Below are 10,332 nucleotides of genomic sequence, written 5' to 3' on the forward strand. Positions count from 1 at the left end.
CAAAAGCTCAGAGTTGATGTATCTCCCGATTATGCCAGTATGAGTGCAAATGGAATTCAGAATTTAACAAATGTCAATCCGATCGTAAGATATTCATTGTACTCACACATGGCAACTGCATTTCAGCTGTCAACTCCCATCAAAGTTCTAAGTTGATAAAACATGTTAGCATATGACTTTTGACAAACCATCAATAACATATCCCCTGCAACAGGAAATTTTGGATTCGTATAGAGGTGGATGATTTTCTATGCAATAAAATAAATCTATACAGGCAATTTAACATTTATTGATGTACTCAAAACATTCTCTAGTTATAGTAACACAGTTAACATGTATTGTAGTAGAGAAAACGTCTAGTGTCCATCGCCATCAATCCTGGAAAATGAGAATTGTAACATTTAATAACCAGCTAAGTAATAAGTAGGTACTCAAAGTAACTTAAAATTGTTCCACATATTCTCTAATATGGTTATTCAATTTCAAGAAAAACCTTTCATGCACGAATGAATTTATAGTGTGGCCACGGTCTTAGAAAGTGTGGCTAATACTTTATTATGCCATGAAAAACTGCTAACAATGTGGTTTCTAACGCGAGAAAAGTAACTTGAAATATTTCAACTTAATCGATCTGAATGAATTGTATTTTTAATATAAAAGTTAAGCCAAAGATCAACCTAAATTGTAATCACAGTGAGAACGTAGTAATAAATAATCTTTTACAACTATTGGGTTGAAAGAAGTAGTTCATTAATTGCATTAGTCCTAAAAATTGTTGATACTCAAGTTCGTTGATTTACTATGGATTGTAAAAATATGTTCCATGTACTTACATTAAAATAGTCAGTGCAGCAGAGATGGGTTGATGCTGACCAAGGCATCTTCTTTAAATCTCTACGTGCTGCAAGGAGCCACTTTTTCCGCAAACCCGGTAAATAAAAACTTTATCCGGCGTTGATTTCATTGTGATAGTATGCAATTGGCATGAAACAGTATTTTTTTCGATTCCTTTTAGGAAGTTTTCACTTTGAAAAACGTTATATTTTCCTCATCCATACGTTCTTAAACATACAGTTGCTTGTAAAATACGGTTTTAAGGCACAGATTAATTCACAAAGTCGGAAACTACTGTATCTACGAGTGTAAACAAAATTCCAGTGCCAATGGCTGTTAGGTCACGTGGTATAGAAGATGGCCGCTGGTTGTTTTGGCGCAAGTTTCAAAATACGATTTTTAATACGTTATATAATGGGAAAAAATTGTAACTCAAATTTTTAATCCGCAAAATATGTATCTAACGCAGTTACTACATTCTTTTACAGAACTAAATTTCTCTGGAGCAGGTGCACCTGCTTCTTATAGGTGCGAGGTGTACCTTCACGAAGGTACCTGAGGGACTTTTCAGATATTTTCCTCTTCAACAAATGCTTTAATTTTAATGGGTTACTGAAATGATGCATTACGTTCACCTTATTACCATTTTATACACGGTGTTCTGAATTAAGATCCATTTGCATTTGAGGGGGCAAATAGATACTTAAGTATATTATTTTATGCTTCCATAGCCCAAATAAAGTGTGTTAGCCCTACTAGCTGGAAGATATTAAATTTTTCTTACAATCAGCTCATTAACTGCACCTCTTCCCTACAGAAATGCAATGCAATTTTTTGAAAGAAGTAGGTATGTTAGTATGTAACATGTAAGTGTAGATGTTTGGTGAGTGAAGGAGATCTTAGGAAAGGTAGTGCCATGGAAGAATCCTTCTTCCATGCGGTAGTGCTACCCTTGCCTTACCCTCCCTGGAATGTAGAGCATGGGTTGATGGAGGGTTAACTACACACCATGGAGGGTACTACCCTTCATTTACCCTATGTCTACCCACCATGGAGGAGTTCATTTTTATTACAGTGGAAGTTGCGGGCAAAAAGTTTTGCCTGAAATTGGTAAATACATTGGAATTAGAATAAACCATTGCAAACTATTTTATTGACTGCTAACTACTTTCCAAAACCCTATTTGACATTTCAACCTTCATTGCTTAAAGTTTGCATCTTAAATTGAGACTAATATCAGACGTACTTCTGATATTAGTCTCAATTTATGATGCAGCCCTTTCTAATGCCATCCAAATAACGCAACTCTCCACAAGCCATGATTGTGGGCAGTGGGTACCTTTGAACCCATGTGAAATTCATCTATGAAATAACAAATATAAAATGGTAACCCTTCTTGAAAAAAAATTAATGGACATTAAAAATTGACCACTCCATAGCCCAGGATTCCTAATTCCATTAAGTAGCAATACCTGATATACATTATAATAATTTCACTGTTACAAATAAATTTAAGAGCAATTGCAGATGACCAAATAAAATATCAGATCTCATGTCACATCAGAATCCAGACCAGTTGACTCACTTGGAATTTTTCCAGAATAGTTCCAGACCAGTTGAAACTCATAGAATATTTCAGAATAGTTAAAGAATAGATCCAGACTAGATGCAGACCATCGAAAATTACAGTACAGTTACAGACAGTTGATCCAGATCAGTTACACACCATCGAATATTACAGCACAGTTACAGACCAGAATTCCAGACTAGTTACAGACCATTTTCCTTTGCCTCTCTGAAATCCAGACCAGTCCAGTTCTGTTACAGACCAGTTACAGAACAAAATTTAGCCTTTCAGACCAGTTACAGACCAGATCCAGATTAGTTACAGACCAAATATTTTTACCTGGGTTAGTTTAAAAAAATGGCACAAAGATAAATCAAGTACAAACAATGGTTTGAATTGGAAAATAGAAAAAAATGTTAGCACGGAACAAGCGTTGTAACCCATTGCACAAGAAGAAACCTGAATTCAGGAAACCAACTCTGCACAATTAACCACTTTCTGAAACGAGAAAAGAAGAAGTCAAGTTTAAAAGTCATGCAAAAATATATCTTTTTGTAAGATCTGAATAGGAGCTCAAGGCCTTTCAATTTTATTTTTTTTCAATTCATATAGGCAGTCAGTATTCTGTGAAGTCTGTAATTTTAGTACTAATTCTGTATTCTGAATGCAAATGAAAGTTTGGCTTCTCTGCTAGATTCCAGACATAAGTTTTAAATTTTTTCATTTACCAATTATGTCGAGGTCCCAGCTAGAGCAGATTTGACCTTGTCCTTTGAGAAATCATATATTTTGGGGAAATGCTTTCATTTTACAAAATTAATAGCCTTTCTCTTGAGAAGAATGAGAAATATGAGAAAAGATCATATGACTACTTTTAAATATAAACTAACTAGGAAAACGTGAATCCATTGGTATGCTTATTTAGTACATGATACTAATATATTAGTACCATGATTAAGTAGCGGATGACTCACACAGAAAAAATATAAACTTGTGATATCAAATTTTCAAACAAATAAATTTCATACATAATAGATAATTTCAGGCTTAACTTTAAGAAACCTCTCGATTATGGTTAAAAAAAAATTTTCCCTCATACCTTACCTCGGTATTAACAATTCCACCTGGTCTTCTGGCTTTGCTTCGTCGTCTTTTCCGTAATCCATTCTCCTCTTGTCCAGGCCAAGCTATTTACATCGTCGCCTGCTGGGTATGCGCGAAAGAGCATGAAAAGAAAATTATAATTAATTAATTTGGCCCGTACGCACCTTTTTCTTACATATAATGACAAACTTTCGCATGAAAATTACGTATTTATCTTGTGTTAATAATAATGACGAAATGCACCTTGATTGACTGCATTTCAAGATGAAAGAAATATTACATTTTGCTTTAAGGGAACCGATATTACACGACCAATACTTCTTGTTCGTTAAATAATTAGAAGTAGAGGGCAAAACCGCTCGGAACCTCGAGGAATCTATTAGTGACAAGGCTACGCTGATAAGTCTACGGTCAAAGATATGTTATGACTAAAGCATAGGATAACTAGGAATGCAAGAACTACAATACAGTAGGTTGTGGTAATAAACAGCGATAAAACAACTTACACGTGAACGAAAACATTCCTTTAAACAATTTTTTCTGCTCTTAATTAAGAGAAGAAAAAATGTAACTTCAGCCGCGAAGCACGGAATTACTATACGACGCATAATCTATTAATTTATACGTACAAGATTGACATTACTATGTTTTACCATATAACTTCAATGGACACCAGTCTCCTCGATACATAACTCAACAAAAAAGGAAAACAATAGCCAAACATAAACAAAATAATTACCTCTATTGGCGCAATGTGGTCAACACATTGCGCCAATAGTTGTGTCCAAATATACTCAAATAACATAATTAATGTAGTCTATGTATGCGTACAATATAATAAAAGATAAATCATACCTTACCTTAATTATCCAGTGACAGGAAACTGTTGGAGCTGGCTTGCACGAATCGCAATAACGTGCGGGATTGAAGCACATTTCCAGCAAAACATAGCTTCGGTTTGAGCACACCATCCACACGCACCGGTTATCGAGGATTAAAACACTATGTCAATTCTTCCAATACGTATAATAATACAAACAAATATAAAATTAACTATACATCAGTAGCCGGAGTTCCTTCTACAGCACGTTCTTGACGTTCTCGTAGTCTCGAACGAAATGCCGAGCTAACTGTTAACGAGATTATCACTCCCACTCACTTCCCTAGCTTGTTGCGACAGAATTGAGAATTTAATTTTTTTGTTTAAACAGTTAATTTAAAATATTGTTTAAAAAATTAAACTTCGCTTTTACTTTTGCGCTGTGCAAGAACTATTTTTTGTATTTTTCATGTATTGTGAACCATTTTCCATGTGTATATTTCGCGGTTGGAAACTGAATTTTACATATGTATTACGTCTGTATTTCGCGTGCATTTACAAATTAACATAAATATGGTCGCCATACTACCCTTGCTCACATCGATCAGTATATGATTTATTTTTAAGCTTCCTGGGTATAAATTCGAATGGATGAATGATCATTGAAATGAGGAAATCTGGCGTTTGCAGTGAACATATTATTTCTGCAAAAATGTTTCTGAACATTTCACTAGACGCCACGAAAATCCACCTCTCAAAAATTACAGAAAATATACATAATGTATATTTTGTGTATTTTTGACCACATTTACATATGTATTTCCTCTGTATTCATACATATGTAAAAGTAACAAGTGTTACACGATATTTACATTTGTATTTTTGACCACATTTACATAAGTATTCAAATTTCAAAAATACAAATGTATTTATCGTGTAAACACGTACCACTTTTACATATGTATGAATACAAAGGAATTACATCCAATAATACATATGTATTACACATGTTATACATAACAAAAATACATATGTATGTGACCCATGAAAATACAATATAAATACATTATGTATATCCAAATGTGTGCTGTTGGGGATACTTCTTGTTCGTTAAATAATTAGAAGTAGAGGGCAAAACCGCTCGGAACCTCGAGGAATCTATTTGACAAGGCTACGCTGATATAAGTCTACGGTCAAAGATGTTATGACTAAAGCATAGGATAACTAGGAATGCAAGAACTACAATACAGTAGGTTGTGGTAATAAACAGCGATAAAGCAACTTACACGTGAACGAAAACATTCCTTTAAACAATTTTTTCTGCTCTTAATAGGGTTGTTCACCATATTTTTTTTATTTAAGAAATCGAAAGATCGTGCTTCAGAAGGAGCAATGACAATAATATTATGCTATTTTCTTCATTGTACATGTTTAGAGAAGGCTTTAAACAGTGACAAATTTTACGTTACGCCAAAAAGCCCTACTTCCATCTTGAATTGGTGTGTGACGTCACAAGCCTGTAGATGCCCTACTGCAGTGTTTGAAGTGGCTCAGCAGGGTTATTCCACTTTTTGTTAAAGATCTCCAGCGTCTGCCGCCAGATCAGTGTTTAAAGAAAATCCAAATTTATCCTTTAATAAGAGTAATAATAAGCAAAATTACCCTTACTTGTACATATTTATTGCCCATCATATCACAAATAGCACTACAACGCACACATCCCCAGTGAAAATTTTGTATACAATTGTATGCAATTTTATACAGGATTTCCTGTATAAACCTGTACACAATTGTATACAAAATGTGTACATTGTATACAAATTTGGCTTCATACAATTGTATACAGTGTATACAATTTACACATTTTCATACACTGTATACAATTGTATGAAATGTATACAATTGTATGAAATGTATACAATTGTATGAAATGTATACAATTGTATGAAATGTATACAATTGCATGAAATGTATACAATTGTATGAAATGTATACAATTGTATGAAATGTATACAATTGCATGAAATGTATACAACTGTATACATTTCATACAATTGTATACAGTGTATGAAAATGTGTAAATTGTATACACTGTATACAATTGTATGAAGCCAAATTTGTATACAATGTACACATTTTGTATACAATTGTGTACAGGTGTATACAGGAAATCCTGTATAAAATTGTATACAATTGTATACAAAATTTTCGTCACGCGAAGATTTTTTGAAATGTACACAATTGTAAGAAATGTATAAAATTGTATAACATGTATACAATTGTATAAAATGGATATAATAAGGTGATTTCCTAATATTTTTATCACCTGAATCAAAACATTATTACTTCTGGAGTACGTAGTTCACGCTTTTTGTTGAGAACCATTTTTCGCGATTAAATGAAAAGGGAAAATTTTCAAGCGCTCGAAAGTGCGAGGGGTAAGTGTGAATGCCAGGAAAAACTTCGCGTGACGTCGTTCTGCTTCCCGCTGCCGCAAGTTGTGAATTAGAATTATAATACAAGTTATTGTTGTGAACTTTACCTTCCTGTGTGTGAACAATGTTAACTGATGGACTATTCAGTGAGCTGGCAATTAGATGACTCTTTTGAGTTCTTAATTTGTGTTCCCATTGATAATTGGTGCTAACTTTACCTTCTTGTTGGTGGACAATATTAGTTCATCAACTCTTCAGTGATCTGGCAATTGAAATATTGTTCTGAGTTCTTTATGTATGTTAACATTGATCCCAGATAGCATGCTAAACTTGCTGCAAGCTTGTCACGACAAAGTTGCAAGTTTGCACCAAGCTTGTCATGACAAGCCTGCAAGCTTGAATCAAACCTCCTAGTTACGCTTTTTCAAACGTGCAGCAAACTTGTCACATCACACCTGCTGAAAATGTGTAGTGTCACACCTGCTAGATACTAGGAAAACTAGTTCCACACCTACCATTTCTGTAGTGACACTTGCTGAGGAAAAACTGGCTTAAAATTTCTGCTAAATAAAATGCTCTCCTAAATAATGATCAATTTACAACAACAAAATTTAAAATTTTCCACTCTATCAATTGTTAGTCATTTCACATGCACAGAATTTGGGAGCTAAATTTATTCAATAAAATGGGCAACAAATAAATGCTGAAGAATTTATTTTTCTCATTAATTATGTACAAGCTGAGGCAGCGGTGGAGTCATCGATAGTTAATCATTATTAATGAAGTGAGTGAAATACTTACAAACTGAATAGGAAACATCAAAGACAGAAACACTTTAAAAAATTTATGACCCCCTAGGCCACACATGGTAATAACTAAAATACAGAAATCTTCAAAAGGTAAAAACATATTGCTCGAATTTTATCAAAACATTCACAAGTATGCTGATTGGCTTTGAGGATGTAAAATTAAAACTTCATTCTTTTGAATTCTTGTTTAGTTATGGGAGTACAAGGTGGTGCATGGAACTTACATGGTTACATACTTATAGATCGTTACTGATGAACTTATTAAGCAAAATTATTGTCCTCATCAGCCTGATCCTCGGTCTGTTTATTCTGCCAATCCCTGAAGAGAAAATAGTAATTACTCCTTGTGAAATGATATATCATGTATCATGGAACATTATAGTGTATACCTATTGTAAGAGGGAATGGAAAATATGAAGAAAATGTCTGGGATGATCGAATTAGTGTGGCAGAGAAATGAGAAGTGACTACTTACTTTCTTATTTTCCCGACCTCAGCCTGGTTGAGCCAATTACTCAGACACCCTTCCAGCTCCACATCTGATGCATCATGGTAGACCCTTCTGCATACACCTATGAAATTATACAAAACATAGTTAATGTCACTTAATGTAATATGTTAGAAGTTCATTTCAATGATCAATTATTATAATAATCCTATCTATATACAGCCCTCGTGGTGACTGACTCACTGATGGATACAAATTCCCGACCACTTCTAGAAGTGCTGGAGAGCTGAAATTTGGCACGCGTGCGGGGAACCCGAAATGATTCGGAGAAAAAATCCGAAAACCGGAAGTTTCCGCCACGTGTCGTCGCTAGGACGACAAAATGGCCGAAATCGCGCTTTTTCCGGGGACCGTCTTTCGGTTTTTATTTTACTGCGCGCGAACGGTACGTGCTATGTGAATGTTGTATGCACGCTTTGAAAGGTTATAAACGTGAGCACGTAATTATATAATGTTTTTAGTATCTTTTAAAGAATTAGACTGCCAAAATAGCGTCCAAAAATTGGTTTTTCTAAAATAATTTCATTCCTTCCGCTCCCGTCGACTTATTATTAGGTGAATGATAACAAAAATGATTATTATATATGCTTACATAATTTTCCATTTAACCTAGGCAACAATTTGTCTTTGTCACCTTTGGTTTTCGAGAAAAAAATTAAAATATGCCAAAAATCACCAAAAAGTACAATTTCCGAAAGATTAACACAAGATTTCGTCCAGTTTTACACTACCGATTTCGTTTAGACTTACTATATACATAAAGCTTTGCATTTTCTTTCAGAAAATGTAAACATTTTTACAATATTGCCATCAATAAACCAGTAAAAAATTAAAAATGGCGGACACTTCCCATTTCTCCCGGGAGTTTGTTTACTATTTATCGTTACACAGGCGAAACATTTCCGTAACACGGAACGTTGTCATATATATAGAAAGCTTATAAATGTCGCCACCTACTTATGTAATTTTTGAAGTTAATTTATATGTAAAACGCTTTCAATATGGCGTCCAAAAATCGATTTCTCGGAAAATATTTCATATTTTCCACTGCCGTTGGCCTTATTTTGTGAGTAGGACAACGAAAATGATTATTATATATGCTCATAACATTGTCTACGAAATGTAGGTAATAATTTTATTTCGTCGTCCTTGGTTACTCGGAAAAAAATTAAAATATTCCGAAAATCACCAAAAATTACGATTTCCAAACGATTAACACAAGGTTTTGTCAATTTTAACCCGACCAATTTCTTTCAAACATTGTAGTTACATAGAACTATGCATTTTCTTTCAGAAAACATAAATATTCAATACATAGTTTCATCGATATAACCGCGAAAAAATAAAAATGGCGGGAACTACTAATTTTTCCGGGGAGAGATTTACTTTTTATTGTATTACTCTCGAAATGTCATGGATGTCATAGGACTATGAATGTCATAGGGCCTACTTCTTTTATGTATGACAGTAAATGAATGTGACCATATAGTATCGTCATCTTTAAACCCCCCGAAACCCAAAAAAATTAAAATGTGCATATAAGTAGCCTTTTTGGGTACTTTTCGTCACAATTCCGCCGCTTTTCCAATCCTTACCACTCATCGCTACGGAATTGATGTGGACGATTGATGACCGCTGGCATTAAAAATCTATAAACCCCCGGTAAACCCACATACACCCCCCAAAAATAAAATTTTGCATATAAGTCTACTTTTTGGGTACTTTTCGTGCCTATTCCACCGCCCCCAACGACGCATCCCCACGGAATTTATGTGAATGGATGGTGACCGCCAGGAGTACACACATTTAAACCCCCGGTATCCCCCTGAAATCCCTCCCAAATGTAAAATGTGTCATTTAGTCTCCCATTTGGGTACTTCTCGCAAACATTACGCCACACTACCCGTCCCCTCTGAGCTCTAGATCCGGAATATTTGGTGAGGGCGAGCAACCGTAAACCATACGGGAAAAAATACCAGAAACCCCCGATCACCTCCTGGAACATCGCTGAAAAAAAAATTAATGAATTTTAAAGTCGCCTTTCAGAGTAGTTTTAGTCACAATTAAACCGGTGCCCCTACCACTTATTAAAACCCCCGATAACCCCGTGAAACATCCCAAAATATTTCTAATAAATTGCCTCTCCAGGTAAAAGAATCGTCAGACCACTGTTCCGGACCCCTAGGACTTATCGGCACGGAATTTATGAGAACGATTTGTGACCACTGGTTTAACACAAGTATAAACCCCCCGGT

At 34.7% G+C, this 10,332-nt stretch overlaps 1 long non-coding RNA gene across 1 annotated transcript; it reads right to left on the reverse strand.

The window, feature by feature from the left end:
* Positions 1-269: 269 nt before the first annotated feature.
* Positions 270-1,252, reverse strand: LOC124169452. The gene is made up of 2 exons (XR_006867133.1): positions 834-1,252; positions 270-378 (listed from the first exon to the last, which is right to left on the reverse strand). It is a non-coding gene; the product is annotated as an uncharacterized LOC124169452 (long non-coding RNA).
* Positions 1,253-10,332: the final 9,080 nt, after the last annotated feature.

This window comes from Ischnura elegans, chromosome 12 (genome assembly GCF_921293095.1).
Source record: "Ischnura elegans chromosome 12, ioIscEleg1.1, whole genome shotgun sequence".
NCBI classification, from domain to species: domain Eukaryota; kingdom Metazoa; phylum Arthropoda; class Insecta; order Odonata; family Coenagrionidae; genus Ischnura; species Ischnura elegans.